The 16,690-nt window shown below is 38.9% G+C and overlaps 1 long non-coding RNA gene across 1 annotated transcript in view; it reads right to left on the reverse strand.

The window, feature by feature from the left end:
• Positions 1–12,031, reverse strand: part of LOC136790172 (uncharacterized) — a 105,650-nt gene extending 93,619 nt beyond the window's left edge. Inside the window, exon 1 of the long non-coding RNA XR_010829653.1 lies at positions 11,498–12,031. This is a non-coding gene — a long non-coding RNA (uncharacterized lncRNA). The remainder of the gene's footprint in view (positions 1–11,497) is intronic.
• Between the last annotated feature and the right edge of the window lie 4,659 nt (positions 12,032–16,690).

The following is a 16,690-nucleotide window of genomic DNA, read 5'->3' on the forward strand; positions in this document are numbered from 1 at the left end:
GTGCCATATCAATATGGGAATGACCTTGGATAACTACTTACTTATATTAAAAGAAAATTTGAGAAACTTCTAAATTCTTGGCAATGACATCAGCTGAAAAGAACATGTATTAATTTGAATCTTTTCCCCTTCTCAACACTTCATTAAGCCTTACATTTTCAATTGGGCTTGACAAAAATCCAAGATAAAACAAGGTATCTGACCCTTTACAACTACAATAAAACAACACAGCAGAAGCCTAAAACAGCAGAAAAAGCCCACACTCCTCTAAAGCCAAGTTCTAGTGCATGAGGCACAGCAATTCAGGGAAGAAGGAGAGAAGTATAGATAAATATGTACTGTATCTCAACAAAGACAACAGTAGGTGTTTATAAATCATTTGCCAGGTCTCCAACTCCTCCTGTCCCCTATGACTTGAGTTTAAAGACCATTTTAATTCAGATCCAGGATCTAGAATGATAAGAGGCTATGACAGAAGTGAAAAGAAATACATTATTAAAAATACTCATATGTGTCATCTGTAAAAAATACAGCTAATATGAGTGCTACTCTGTACTGCTGTTGCATCCAGCTATGATTGATGCCCATAAAACAGAGGAGAGAGGGATACCAGGGAGGCCCAGTAAACCAGATGCAGTGCCAAATCATTTTACATCATGCCTGATGAAGTTCTCTATTTCTCTACTCTAAGAAACTCAGTTGATGGGTACCTGGGTTAGTCAGGTACCCATAAACAGCCCCTGTCAAAATTCTGTGCCACAGAATCTTCAAAGATCTCTGCTACCAAGAGGGGAAAGACTATGTCACACCACTCCTTGCCTTGAGGCTGGTACCACTTTCATATCCAAAGGGTGTGAAATGGTACATTTTTACAAATAGAAATAAGGAACAATTCTGGAAATAATAATATATGTCACGGATTTATATTATATAAATAGTCTCAGTGACATCATTGAAAAATGCAGTGAATGCCCAGTCACTGCTAGAGAGAAGACGTAAAAGTAGACCCTTATACTAGCTTGGGATTGATCTGGGCTCATACGTCAAAGGGCAAATAGAATGAAAGTAGCAATTTCATTACTGTGTCTGTCAAAAGAATGTATTAATTGATCCAAATTCTTTATTGTCTTTAATGGATTGAGCTGCCAAAGAGAGTTAATGCCTTACATATTTGGGTGAATTATAGGTTAGGATGCTCAAGTGCTTGTCAGAAGAAAAATGATACCTTTACAGTGAAACTGATGGCTAAGGTTAGCTCCTTTAAGTGCTAAAAAGAGATCATGCTATAAGAATATTTTTAAAACAAAGATGTGTTTAAAATAAAACAAATCAAAACAAAAAGAGCAAAACAAAAATCTTTTTCTCCTTTCAAATCTTTATTTAAATACAGTTTCTTCAAATGTAAAAATTCCTTGCATAAATGTCCAAAGAGCAATTGTTCCGTAGAATGGTATTTGGAGGAAAGATGCCTTCTGCATGTACTATAAGAATGCACAACTAAACATACAGTTACTCACACTGAGCTTTCCCACTATTTTCTTACAAAATAAGAAAATGCTGTGCTTAGAAATAGTACCTCTCTATGGCCAAATCCAGTAGAAACTGAAAATATACATATTCATAGTGAAAGATGACACTGAGCAATCCTATGTATGGACATATGAATAACTTTCTGTGTGTGGTTCAAAGTTTGAGCTTCTCATAAATTCACAATACTCACAAATGTTCAAGGACAGGCAGAGAACATGGCTGGTAAAGTGAGGAGTGCATGGATGCCGTGTGTGAATCTTTCATAAGGAATGATATTTTCTATATCACTACTATTGTCTGCCTCTGCAACGCTGTCCTTGTAAAGGCTTTCTTTGATTGCCTTTCCTATTCTGCTGTCCTGTGCTTGTGGCAGGAATTGCTTTATTTTGTTTTGTTTGTTTGTTTCTTGTTTTGTTGTTGTTGTTTATTTGTTTGTATTTTGGACAGAGAGAAAAAAAGCCAAAGAGAATTGGGTCTGAAATGTAAATATGCTTTTGATGTGTAGTGTTATTTGTCACTCTTCACCCAAAGCAGCAGAGGTCTGTAAAACTTCAGATGTCTGGAAAACATTTTCCCACTTCCTAACTGAAAGTGCTTATGATGCATGATCTGCCAGCAAGTTAGATTTTGGTGTAAAAAAGGTCACGCAGAAACCAAACATTTTTATTTAGAAGTCTTGAAACAAAGCTACATCGCTAGAGTCAGCTAGCTGTTCTCCTTTATGCAACTGATTTCTTATTGGAATTATAACAATGATCAGAAGTTATATTTCCCTTTGTGAAATACCTGCCCAAGGGGAATTGCAACAGAGCTTGTTCAGTTGGGATTTCTGAACCACAGAGGAAAATGCAAGCAGGAAGTCCCTAAACTGTAATTCCACACTATAATTGAATAAAAAAATAAATGTATGAATCAAAGACACCTGAATCCAAGTCTTCAAATTTGGCCAAAAGCAAACTTTTCAGTCAATTAGTTATAAATTTTGCAGACTGCAGTCAGTATTTACACACACTCATTTCAATTAATTGTTATTGCCACCACTGGAAATGTTATCAAAGGTGGTGTTGATGGAAAGCATCTGTTGATTCTTGTCCATCTTCTCTCAGACTTCTCTTGACAGAGGACTTTGGCTTTATAGATGTGCAGTGGGATAAGAGGGAAAACCCTGATCTTGCCATCTCCCTGCAGTCACTCTTAAGCACAAGGGCTTGCAGACGGGCAGGGTGGGGAAGCAGCAGCAGTGGTTCCCAGGAAGGAAAACCATGCCAGCTGCCTGTGGTCCTTCCAGGATGGGGTGGGCAGGGATGATGCATGCACCCTGACAGTCACTGATAGTTCATTTCTTTCATAATTGGAGGTCTGGATTTTTCAGGAGTTCCTGGACCAAAACATCTTATTTCTTGCATGTGAACTTCTCGAGCAGTATGCATAACTCACGAACTCTTCACACTTGCCCTAAACTTACAAGCTCATTGAACTCTTTGCAATATTTCACACTATGTTACATACTGTTAAATAGGTGAAGATTTTCACTTGAAGCCATTTCCATACATGTTAGCAATCTGTTAGAGGGGCTAACATTGAGCAATGGATGTCACATCTTGCTCTGTGTTTTCACAGTGTCAGCTCAATTTTTAAAGATAAATTCAGTTTTGTCCACAGACATTCAAAATGAGTGAATCCAGAATGGTTCCTGGTCCCTGACACAAAAATCCACAGGAAAACAGGTGGACACTGATATAACCAGGACCTATTCTGTTCTTGGATTCAAAACTGAAGAAAACCACATTCAGTCTAAGCAGAAACTGCATTGGGTGCCAAGAAAAGCAAAGGAGAAGTGGACTGATAGCTCTCCTAGCTGCCTTGTTTGGAAGATGTGCAGCTGCATCATAGACCAGCTAAGCTTTCACAGGGGTTATTTTGGTACATCCAAGGAGAAAGGATTGCAATAATCCATATCACAGAAAACCAAAACTTGGATTACAGAATCTTGGTTCACCTCCAAAGCTGTGTTTCTTAGCTATCCACAGGCATTCCTTACAGTGACTATAATAAACATCCAAAAATGGAGCAAAACTTGAGACTGAATCCAGTACTATAACTTAAACAAGGAATAACAGCAGTCCACCTATGAGGCAATGCCTGCAGCTTTTTCCTCTCATCAAAGTGATGTCCCCCTTTTTTTTTTATAATTACAACTCTTATTTCTTTGCTTTGAACCAGGCCCTTTTCATCTCAAATCCCATTTTTCACCGCATTAAGAATCACTCATATTTGACATTTAAGACACTATAAATGGACATTATTTTCTGTGACACGGTATTACAGATATGCTCACTGAGATGAAGAATTGTGGCGTTTAGCAGAAGTTTTCCAGGTGAGAGCTACTGGGAGAGGAGGTGGAGGAAGTTCCTAGTAAACAGTTTCAGACTTGCCAGAGAGAAATGAAAGAAGGCATTTTGAAAGGACAAGATCTCCCCACTCTCCCAAGTCTCTCAGGAAGTCAACTGCCTCAAATGCCAGGTAAGCTAAAACTGCGATAACACTGAGGTCTCATCTGCCTGTGGCTGTAAACAGGCCATCCAACAGTGGCAAAGGGCTCTCTTTACACCTAAACCAACATGATACTTCACCAGCACTCAGTGAAGCCAAACGTTGCAAAACCTAGCCTGCCACCAGCTAGCTACTCTTTGGTAATGTACAGCAAGACATGTCTGGGGCTGTGGAGGGTACTGGTGTCAAAGTGATGTCTCCTTAATTAGAAGCTGGGGTTATCAGTTAGCAACTGGGCAAACCACCAAGGAAGAAAAGAAAGCAAGGAAAAACATGAATGGTTCCAAGACTGCTGACTGATCTGCTGCTTTTTCTGTGAAGCTGAGAAGGCCTGAGGCAAATTTGAAAAGCAGAAAATCTTAATAGGTTAGCTACAAGAAATATGCCAGTGAAACAAGGTCTTAGAGGAGTAGTAGATGTCCAAGTTTTCAAAGTGACAATGAGAACTCATGCACCCAACAAGAAAACACATTCCCCAGCCACTGAATTACTCGATCTTTATTCAGCAGCATTTCTAATTATCAACTCTGTCCTGAGTTTAAAACTCAACTGCAAAGCTTAAAGTTGTGACTGCATCTCAGTACAGCCTCTGATTATTAAAAACTCTTCATGAATTAGATCTGCAAGAATTTTTACTGAAAGCCAAAGCCTAGATATCTTATCTATGACTTTGCAGATTCAGCTTCTGGAAAAGTGGTTGACCCATGTCAGACAGTCATTTTCAACTTTCATGCTTAGAAAAGTGCTAAAAATGAATTAGTACTAATGCTTTTCCAAGGTTTGTTAACCTTGCTAGCTCAACAGCTGCTCTCTGTTCATTATAAGACTGAAAAGAAGCTGTAATGGCCTTGGCATTGCCAGAATTTGGGGAGCAGTGCTCTAAAAGCTTCCGAACAATTTTCCCCTTGGAGAAGGATGATTGGCAAATGTTGGCAGTCTGAAGACTTTTACATCGTGCGATGATGAATGCCACAGACGTACAGTAAATAGGGCTGCTGCGAGATTTAATGGCTGCTTTAGATGCTTCATTTCTTATTAGAAAAGGTCACCCATTGTCCTAGCTCACATGATTAATGTGAGCTCCTGTATCCTTATAGGATATTTCTACAATACGTGCTTTGCAAGTAACTGTTTGTTCGTCATTTCAGACTATACCAAGGTTTACTACTCAACATGAATTTAGATTTGTTGTTGAATACAAGCATTTTTCCAGCAGACTTGTGTAAGCTGTCCTACTGGGAAGAGGCTTATGTCTGGGGCCTAAACAATGCTTGTAGCCCACTTTAGTACAATTTGCTCCAGCAGGATTGCTGAAATTCATGTTTGCAGTGCCATTTTAAATAAACAAATTACTAAATCCATGCAGCACTTCACTACCTATTCTGTAAATTTGAAACAGGATTTTTATTTTATTTTTTTTTATCATCATTATTTCCCTGAGGTCTTATGATGGCTTAATGTCATCCATACAAACAGAAAACATTAACAAGTTCTAGTTTCCTTATTCCAGAGTTTTTCATCTCACACCTGTGAGCCCAGTGCTTCACAATATGTCTTGTTACTTATTAGAGATATTTGGCATCAAAAGGCAGACCTTTCTTCTATCAGGAAAGATAGAAAAGATGCCTTTGAAAAAGACTGGGACAGACCTGTAGACAAAACCACATTTGATTTAGGAGTCCCAGGACTTGTATCTCAGTCAAATGTAGTTCATTCTTGATCTTAAGTATTTAGTCTCACTATCCCTTACTCAGAAGTCCAAAAGTGGACAGCCAAATGGGGATTCAGAAAAATAGGGGCAATACATCATTCAAAAAGGGAAAATAATAGTGAAATAAAAAGCCATGAGATCTTTAAATGGGCTGAATTTTCTGAACAATTCATATTCCTTAAGTTATTCCCTGTTTTACATTTCATATAAGTCATATCCTCCTGACAGCTCCTAATTCTGTAATTGTTACTAGCATTTTCCTGTGTGTTTCACAGGTTTTTAAGAGGGAAGGCATTAAACAAAGAATCCTAAACAATTGAGCTAAATATCTACAGAAGACCTTGTCCTATACATATGAGGTATATGTAATACAGCTACATGCATAGGATAAAAGGTACCAATTTTATGACAAGCTAATGCCACTGACAGGCTCTCAAACACCTGAATTATTAATAGATATGCCAAACCCATGAGGACTTCTAAAAGGTAAGCATTTATATAACAATGTTCAGATTATTAGGAAATAAAAATAGAAACAAGTATGAGACGTTTCATATATATTAAACGTGAGTCAGAACCTAAGAATCTGTAGCTTGATTTTGCTTCTGAGTTTCAACCCCCAAGCTTTGTTTAGCTTCCATTTATTGCTGTAGCTGTCCATACACCCAGGCCAGCACAAGCATTAAAGCAAAAGAAATGTCTGTCAGCAATTGAAGGCTTTTACCCAATATTCTGCAAGGTTTTACAACTACATCTTCCATTAAAATAAGATTAGCTTATGTTGGTATACTAAACTGCTGAATATGGAGAGCAATTATTTACCACAATTTAAAGACATTAAGAACTTGTCAGAATCAAATCAATTCTTGGTTAAGTAAGGTACATTAATAATTGCCTGTTGATGAAACTAATATGGATTTTATTTTAAACTGAGAGAGAAAGAAAATATTCATCATCCTTGTCATTTTTATGGAGTTATTCAGAGAATGAATTATTGATTATAGGCACAGGATGAGTGAATAGACTGTAGATGTTTAGGTACTTGTCAAATTAAGAAGTATGATTACAACAAAATGCAGAATTATGACAAAAATATGTGCAGTGGCTGACAGTTCTTTACCAGTGAAGAACAGGTACAGCTGATTTGTATAGAATCAGGCAAAAAGAGAAAGGATTGGGTTCAAGATCCCGCACTGTTCAAGAACACAAGAATGTCTAAAGCTAATCTTAAAATATTACAAAAAAGACATATATACCCTCTTCTGTCTTCCATAAATTCCAGAGTAACTTGCAACGCCTCCATTTTACATACTTGTGCCTTGACATCTATACTAGAGAAAATGTTGCATCTCCTCGCACAGGACAACTGGGCACCCCAGAGGATGCAGTGCAACCTTCATTGCCATGATGAGAAAGACCTCATTCACAGATGGGGCCCCAATGTCATGTACCACCAATGAGCTTCTTGCCTCCACATAGCAAGTATGCAAGGGATGGGAGAAGGCAGAGCCTGGGGGGTCATGTGCTCTGAAGCTTTGTTTTGACACTGCAGTGCTTTGATGGGTAGCTCTGCATGTGAGTGAGCTGGCAGCCTCTCCTGGGAGCGAAAGCATGCACTTGCATTGCTGCAAGCCAGTGTATACTGATTAGGGATCCATCATTATATTTTGTGCAAGTGCTTTTCTTCTTTCTTTCTTCCTTCCTTCCTTCCTTTCTTCCTTTCTTCTTTCTTCCTTTCTTCCTTTCTTCCTTTCTTCCTTTCTTCCTTTCTTCCTTTCTTCCTTTCTTCCTTTCTTCCTTTCTTCCTTTCTTTCTCTTTCTTTTTTTTTTGATTAATTATATATGAAGGAATTGCAGTATTAGAAATAATTTACCTTCAAATATTTTATTTCTATCAAAAGCCTAATGAAAACCAAGCTCTCTGCATTTTCGGTTATATGTTGGTAGTCATGGTCATTCTTTATGAGATAGCTTTCACAGCTAATTTTATCTTTCAGTTGTGCTTTATAATAGTCACATGCTGCTGTGATTTAGGCAATAAAATAATGATACAATATATTATTACTTTTGGTTAGTGTTATAATTTTTTGGTGCAGTTATGCTTGTTTGACTCAGGTCACTGTGTTCGGAATGTTGAATAACAAACATAACTTTTGACCATTTTATATACTAAAAAAGATCCTAATATTGACATTTTATCTGGAACATATTCATGGGGCTACAAAAAAAATGGCATACAAACTGCTCTTTGAAAGGTTTATATATATATATGTATTGATTTAATATTTAGTGATGCTTTCAACAATCAAGAGACACAGGATTCTGTAGGTTTCCTTTTAAAGCTCCACATGGGTTACTTTTAGAACTGCAAGTACTGTGTTCACAATGCTAAATTAAAATCGTGACTTAATTTTGATTATGTATTTGCCCTTTAAGAAATATTGAGCATTAGGAAGAAATTCAGGCTTTTTTTTGTTTGGAAAAATGAATCTCAGTATCTAGACTACAACTATAAGACCACTTTCGGCCACTGATAGAGATAAGTGAATTATATTTTACTGTACAGAATTTACACCACAAATAATATGTTATATTCCAATATATTTTAGACCACTGAACAGAGTTTCCTTAAGCTTACTCTACAGATATACAGCTGCATTCATTTGAAAGTTTAAGAAGATGATTTCATAGGAGTTTACCATATAATGAGGAAGCTTTTAAAATTTAATTCACACAAATACCGTCAAAATGAGATAGTAGATGCTTGTCAGTTACAAGTAAATAAATCGTAATCCTTGAGGGAAAAATGGGCATTGGATTATCCACTGCTATAGCTCACTTGTCAGCCCTTTGGATAAACTGATGATTAAGGAAAAGCACTTTGTAATGCGTGGTTTAACCCTGCTGATTTCATTATAATGATCTGAATGAGACATGTATGATGAAGTGATTAAGACCCATGAATCTCTACACTGAATGGAGAACACAGTCTCTAAAAGGAGCACTGGTGAGACATCCCAACATGAGACCCTGGTGACCTCTCATAGTGTTGTTATGGAAGAAAGTGCTAAGTTCTGGAGTCTAACGAAGTCTTCATTGTCATAGGGGTGATGTTACATTACTTGTGGTGCTTGGTCCTCCAAGCCTAGTCCACAACTCCGACTAAAGGACAACACAATGCATAGGGAAAACTGGTGCCTAAGAACAAGATTCATAAAAATGCTCCCACTCAATTCAAAATCTCTGCATGAAATTCCTCCTCTTCTTCTTCCTAAAAATCTGGAAGAAAACCAAGTTATTACTCCATCATGTGCTAATGTTAATCAGATCCTGCTGCAAGAGTGCACCAGCCTCTAAGCAAACCTCTCAGAGCTGGGAGAAAGAATAGGTCCTGACCAGTTCTGCATATGCAGTGGGTTCTGTACTGCTTGACCCCACTTCCTATGTGTTCTGGTCATGCTCAAAACAGATTCTTATGCATGGGGAGCCTGCAGCTGCAATTTTCCATTTAGAAACATAAACTATATTTAAGCCACTTTTGAGATCTACATCTAAGTTTCTTTCTGGGATTTTCTCTTCAGCATCCATATAACTGGAGGGTTTTTAACCCCTGTAAAAGGCCACTGTGAAAACGCAGAGTCTGCCCAGGGGATGGGAGACATGGATGAAGGCACAGGCATAGCTGGCAGGGGGCATGGGCCGTAGTACATCTTAAGACTGTAATATGACTTGAGGCTGTAGTAACATCAGTGTCATCCAGTAGCATCATCCAGTTGGCTGTGTTTCCATACCAGTCCTCAGCTGGCACAGTCTTTCTCTTTGTAAGCTCCACAGAGGCAAAGTGTAAGTAAGCATCCTTCCCGCATCTGACCCATCCACTGATATCAAAGACCATCCTCATTTCTACACGTCTGGGTGCAAATTATCATCTGTCACAGAGTGTGCATCCACCTGCAACACATTTTTTGTGGGAGGAGAAGAGAATTTGCACATGGATACATTTATTTGGGTATATACCTTGTAGGGTAAAATCCAAGCCAAAAAAAGGGTATCTTATTCCCTTTCTTCATATGCACTTTTAGTATTTCAAAACCTGTCCACCTTCTCTACTTTTTATGGCTGTTTTTCATGCAACTTTTAATTAACAATAACTTTTCACATTAAAATTTAATTAATTTTTCCCCTATAGTGAATCATTGGTCAACAATTCACAGCAAGTCTTATTAAAATCCGATGTAATTACTCTCTACACATCCTGAGAACATTACAAACATTTAGTTCTTATGGTCATGATTAAAGAATTGAATTTGCTGAACATTATTGTTAGAGCTTATACATCCACCAAGTCAAATGTATTGGTGCTTTGTGCTAGACTTGTAAAACTACACTTCACCCAGCCAAGCTACTCAGCTAAATCCTTTTTATCAGATTGGAATTGGAAAGGACTGCAGAGTTTGTAGGAAAATTTGTAAGTGCCATTCTTCTTTTTGTTCTTATTGCTTGGATTGCTGATTGCATTCTCCCCTGGCTGCCTCACTGGATTTTCCACCAGGGATTTACAACAGCACACCATATAAAGAAGGAAATAACAAAATTATTAATGACCCATTGACGCCTGCCAATTCTGAAGAGGTTTTTTACCTGGGGCTTTCAAGTATTTCATAATTATTTCACACTACTGACTGCTTTTGCCAAGTCCACATATTTCCATAAGGCTGCTGCAGAGTGCACAAATACATTCCAGGGTTCCAATTATGCACCAGCTCAGCCCAACATGTAGCTCTTCCACTCAATTTACGATGCTCATAGGTGTTCCTTAGGATTCAGCATACACTGCACCACTCATCACATACCTGCCATCACTTCTTGAGTGTCAAAGGCTCATTTTGCCTCCTTTATCTCTCTTCACTCTCTCTGCTCACACATAAATCACTCCAATGTTAGCAGTGAACAAATAATCTGTAAGATTTTTGTCATGATGCTTCACTGAGGCCATTTCACAATAAGATGAGAAAATTAACAGGTAAAAAATTGATTATTTAAGATGCAGAAGACCTCTGATCAATGTTTCTAGGCACTGGCCTACATTTACAAAGTGAAAGCCCTGTTTAGCAAAACAGGATTAAATGCACAAGAGATCTCTTTGGCATTTGTTTACTAGATAGCTTCTGAGACAGAAGGAGCCCCACACTGCCACACGAGGATCAGTGACTTCCCATGTCTGAAGGCAGATTGCATTTCTCCTGTTTTCCCTATAAATCACAGGTGTTGCAGACACTTCATACCCACCCACCACTGGGCAGGTATTGCCAGTAAACCCTGCTCTCCATTCCAGATGGGCTTGATTTGGATTGACTGTGACCTCCACAGCAGTAGTGAAGGTGCCCCTTTGGGTGTTAGTGCAGGTGATGAGGACAGCTGAAACTCAGTTTTACAGAAATGAGGGTATATAATCTCATCTCCTTTCTCAGGTTAGTAGTGAATCTCAGATCTATTTGCACTCCCCTATTCTGACAACAGCATATTACATTTCAAGGAGTAATCTGATAGGAAAAAAAAAAAAAAAAACAAGAAAAGAAAAAAAAAACAAATACATCAAGACTGTCACACTACTAAAGAAAAAGGGAATTAATATATGTTTACCTTACAGGACTAGTGACCTGTTTCAGGATTCAAGTTCAAAGATATAATGCAAGGACTTACTTGTTTGTTCAAACAGTTCCAAAAACTGGCCAAGAAGTAACAATATCCTTGACATCTGTAGCTCTTTAATGCAGGAATTACATTAGAGTAACTGACAAGTCTTTGCACACACGCAGCTTCCCATATGCTAGGTGTTTCTTTTAAAGTAAAGAAAAATCATTTTCCAATTTTTGCCTAACTGCCACTTCAACAGGCAGGTTTTCTAGGACAAATTTAGAGTGCATTTATGAAAAGATGACTAAAAGATGAAGGAAAAAAAAAAAAAGGGAACTGCTAAGTCACACTGCTACAAAGCTTTCTTGCAGTCAAGGTCTCACAGAATGTACGAAACAAGCTGCCATGGGAAACCTTTATAGCCGGGTTGCATGCTTCTTGGTGTTGTTTTCCTTCTCACCGGTGCTTCAGCTACCACTAATGAGACTGTTCCTGACACAGCAACGTAACCAGGAGCTGTATTTGGACAGAGCACAAAGAAGTGGAAATGCAACAGGGGAGGACAAGAACAGTTCATAATACCAGGACAATTTTGCACAGTGGTGCTCTTTGGCTCAAGGGAGTAAAGATTGTGGGGAGGACAAGGAGTTGAAAAGGGAATTATATTAAGTATCACATGACAAATCAGTTGCTACCAGAACCTTATATTAACAAATTTGTCCCTTCTTTTTTATTGCCTTCCAGTATTGCTTATTTCTTCTAATCCAAAAATTGCCTCACTCGTTGGCAGAAATTTTTACTCACAAAAGGAAGAACAAAACATTTTATAAAACACAGCTAGGATCTAGCATATACATTTGCTGATAAACAGAAGAAGAACTTGCACTTCCTTTGAGGATGGACAGAAAAGTGAGATATGTGAAACTTGAAAATAACAACAGCTACAGTTCATGTGACTGAGGCAAGGATTTTAAGCTGCTTTGCTGTTTGTGTGAGCTCACAGTCCTTCAGCAAATTGCAGATTTAGTTTTGAAAGTTGCACAGCAAAAATTACAACCTTCAGCTGTGAATGAGAATTCACAAAGACGCTGTGAAGCCACAGCAAACTTTCTGATGTGGAAAATCTACTCTTCCAAATCTACTAAGCTAGGAAAGACTCACATACAGCAAGCAAAACACATTCCAGCTGATTAGGTCCTCCATCATGTGTTTTTTGGCACAGGCACTAGTGCTTCTGTAGAAATACTTTCACAGTTAATTTTAATGCCTGTCACATAAAGTATTAATAGCAGGACTCCAAAATGGTGCCAGCAGAGCTAGTCATAAGCCACATGATTATATTGCTAAATACTAAGTGTAAATATGAAAATGTGATTGGAACCTGCTTGGCTCAGTGTTGCTAAACACTGAGTTTAGATTCTCTTCTTCAGAAGACGTGTAACAGGTTTTTCTTTTCGCGCTACTCTTCCCTCATGCTTCTTTGATAGGTAGGTAAATGCACTCTGTAGCACCGACGAAACAGGTGTTTGTGTAATATCCTCAGGAGGGCCACAGCAATGCTTTTCAGAGGGGAATAAATGACAGCAGTGGCAACTGCAGAACAAATGTGAGTTGGCTACTGCAGTATTGTCACGGCAAGGATTAGTCTTTATGAAGTCTATTGTGGTTTGTCATGTTACTGACTAGGCAGCTGTGGAAATCCTACGCAAAGTTTCCATTTCCTGCCAGCTCACAAAAACAAAGCAGCATGGCACAGGGAAGGGGGGCACAACATAAGTGATGTGGTAAAGCTTAGCGAACGTGTTCGATGTTGTGGCATACTGCACGAGGGAGAAGCTCCAGAGTTTTGTGGTTATCCAGTTCTCCAAGGTGACTAGGTTGGACGTCACTCTCTGCTCCATGGAGGGAGCTCTTCTTTCAGCATTTACAAGCTGGAGAGCTGGAGTGATTTCAGCACGGAAACTCACAGAGCATGCCCTTCTTCATCTAAAAGCTCGGTGGCAGCTATTGCTCATTCGAGATTCACAGCATGATCCAGACCCACCTCTCACTTCTTGTTTCTAGGGCTGGAAATGCTGGTTGCATGCAGCTGGTCAGCGAGTGCCTCGAGCACCTGGTTATTCTCATTTCCCTTCTGTGCCTTCCCCACTAGTCTCACTGCTGCTTTGGTTGCCTGGTGTGGCTGCTGAAGAAGATTAGCAAATGGAGATGAGCTAAATGAGTCTTCTTGAAGATAGGTATGAGAAATTCACTGCAGTGCCATCATCCCTATTTTCAGCCTTGAGGAAGCAGCAAACCAAGAAGAAAAGCACAAGGTGAATCAGGATGAAGGGAAAAAGTGGTCACTGCTGAACTACAGACTGCCTTTAGTTCTCTGGTTTCCCACAAACTTCTACAATTCCCCCTCCCCTTGTAATATGTGTACAGATATCTATCCACCTACAAAACCATAAGTTTTTTACTAATGCAGCTCAAAAAATGCCCAGCAGTAATTTGTTTGTTTGTTTGTTGGATTTTTGTTTTTTGTTTTTCCTCCCTCCCTTCCTCCCTTCCTCCCTTCCTTCCTTTCTTCCTTCCTTCCTTCCTTCCTTTTTTTTTTTTTTCTTTTCCAATGCACAGAACTTTCTCAGGAGCTTATCTGAATGTGTTTCCTAAAGAACTACAGACAGCCATGATTCCTGGCACCTTCAGTTCTCCCCTAAGTGTACAGTAGCTTGTATTCAAATGATAAAACCAAACAAACAAAAAGGAGAGACTACTGTCCATGCTTTTCTGCAGAAGAACAAAACAAATAGATGACAGATGGTAAACACATCGCTTAGGCAATGTGGGAAGCTTCTCACAGGCCAAGGTTGTAAATGAAATATAAGACTCCGTGGAATAGAGAATTGAATTAGAGGCTGATGGTTGTTCTGGGGTGTTGTTGATTTTTATTTGTTTTTAGGAAATTGGAATCATGTTCCCCAATATCAAATTCATTAAATGGCTTCATTTTTCCCTTTTCTTCTGTTGACAATGCACCTGAAACCTATTTGTATGGGTTTATTTTATTTTATTTTATTTTATTTTATTTTTCTGATTCCAATACATTCCTGATTTCATGGCATGTGGCAGAAAATCTAACCAACATAGCCTGAGATGATTCTAAGATGTCCTGAAGTACCACTGAGCTACTGTGCATTTGCTACTTTCTTTTAATGAAGTCACTGCAACAAGGCGTTCTCTCATCCAGAGAAGCAAATGCCTCATTACATGCTGAAATAATTTTGCTATTTAATTTTAGAGTTAATATATTCTCTCTCTCTCTTTCTCTCTCTCTTTTTTGTTGTTGCTCTGCTTCTTCTGTTTGGTCATGGTGAGTGTCTACATTAGTAATTTAGTTCAGTTGTTTCACTCCACAGATCTGTTCCTACTGTGCTGCGCTCCCTGACAAATCAGCAGTACCCAGCACCAACTCTTACATTTGTCCCAGTTGTTTTATTGAGCTTGCCCTGATACTCTGTGGCAGATTATGTTCTGTGATACATTGCCTATTTTTCACATCTGTTCAATGTATCATGGATCTTGCCTACTTTGGTTTTACAGGAGACCCTATTATTAGTGGGATTGGTTTAGATATTATTTCCACATATGTTACAGACTCTAAAACAGTTACAACAAATATGCCAGTGAAAGCTGTTCCCTGATCAGTCCCTCTTTCTCTGCTAAAGACAAGAAAAAGTCTTTAAGGATGTTTTCACTCAAGCAAGGAAAACAGTGAGCAAAAGGTTAGGTCAGAAAAAATAAGTATCAAATAGAGCATAGCAGAGGACTACAGATAAATTACAGAATAATTGCTGTTAATAACACATTATTCATTTTATTGTTGCCAATCTAGTGGATTTTCATAGTATAATATTGAGATAAGAGATTACTATTGGGAATTGCAAGAAGGAAGGATAACATCCAGCTAGCCAGACTGTAAATTCTCTCAAAGTCAGGCTGCATTAGCAATAACCTGACAGTGGAACCACATTAGATTATACTAAGATGGTGAGAACAGTATAGAATGCCCTGAATCAATCCTATGTACCTGTCTACCCAACTGGAGGCTAAACAGTGACAGATGTAGGGCAAGGACACATCAGTCTCCCTCAGCATCTCCCAGGCTGCAAACAACCCTACCCAACCACAGACAGCAAATAAGGTATTTCCAGATCGGAAAGCTGCTGGGAGAAGATGTGCATCCCAATCCTCCTCATACACATTACGGATCCATGTGGCAGTGAAAACAGACAAAAGATAGAGTATAGCTCTGTGTAAACTTCCTGGTATCAAAAGGAGGCGTGGATTTCTGACCGGTCTGTATCACAGACGGCTATCACTACTGTCTGGCAGACCAGCTTGCTTGCAGATTTTGCCATGTCTGTGACCTTTTTTTGTGATGTTAAGCCTAATCATATGATGTGCAAGCAAGATCAGACCCAGAGCACTCTGGATTCAACGAAGGCTTTCTGACTTTCAGGGAGTGCGTGAACTTCAATACAGCTCTGCCAGGTAAAAATAAAAATAAACAGAATCACACTGATATTTGTTTTTAAAACCAGCAAGGAAGCAAACAAACACCTGCACCCTTCGCATCTCTGAAGCTGTGGTGAAGCGATGATGTGTATTTTGCAGGTTGTGCACACACTCTCCACAAGAAGGCAGATACCCCAGCAGTGCCTCTGTCTCTACAGACCCTGGGGCTTTTAAGGGAGCTGAAGCTGTCATCCAGCCATGCCTGCCTCCCCAGAAATGGTCACAAACCACCCCATGATAGGTGGGGTGTTTCATATGGGCTTCATGCAAAGGTGCAGATACATCGCATGAAAAATTCTTACTGCAGTGTCTTGGGTTACAGAGTACATTAAAACTCCCTGATTAAACCTCAGACTTCCATGAAAACTACCAGTGTTCCAGTTCCCCTCCTGATGAATCCACGAGCATTAATTCAGAACAAGTAATTGCTGAAGGCTACCTGACATTAAAAATTCATACAGCCACAGTAGCAGTCAAGTGTTGTGTAGGATCTTCAAATGTCAACTTCAGATTGGGGTCCATGTTGTGCACCCACAGAAGATAACCAGCAGGGTGAGATGTAGACTCAAAAATGCTAAGCTCTCTGCATAACGTGCAAACTATAAGACCTAAGCACAAAACTGGCTGAAAAAATGTATCTAAGAGAGTTACTAATAGCACAAGTATGCTCTGTGAGGATCACTTGTGCACAACAGCTTT

The sequence above is a fragment of the Anser cygnoides genome, chromosome 2, assembly GCF_040182565.1.
Source record: "Anser cygnoides isolate HZ-2024a breed goose chromosome 2, Taihu_goose_T2T_genome, whole genome shotgun sequence".
Lineage (NCBI taxonomy): Eukaryota > Metazoa > Chordata > Aves > Anseriformes > Anatidae > Anser > Anser cygnoides.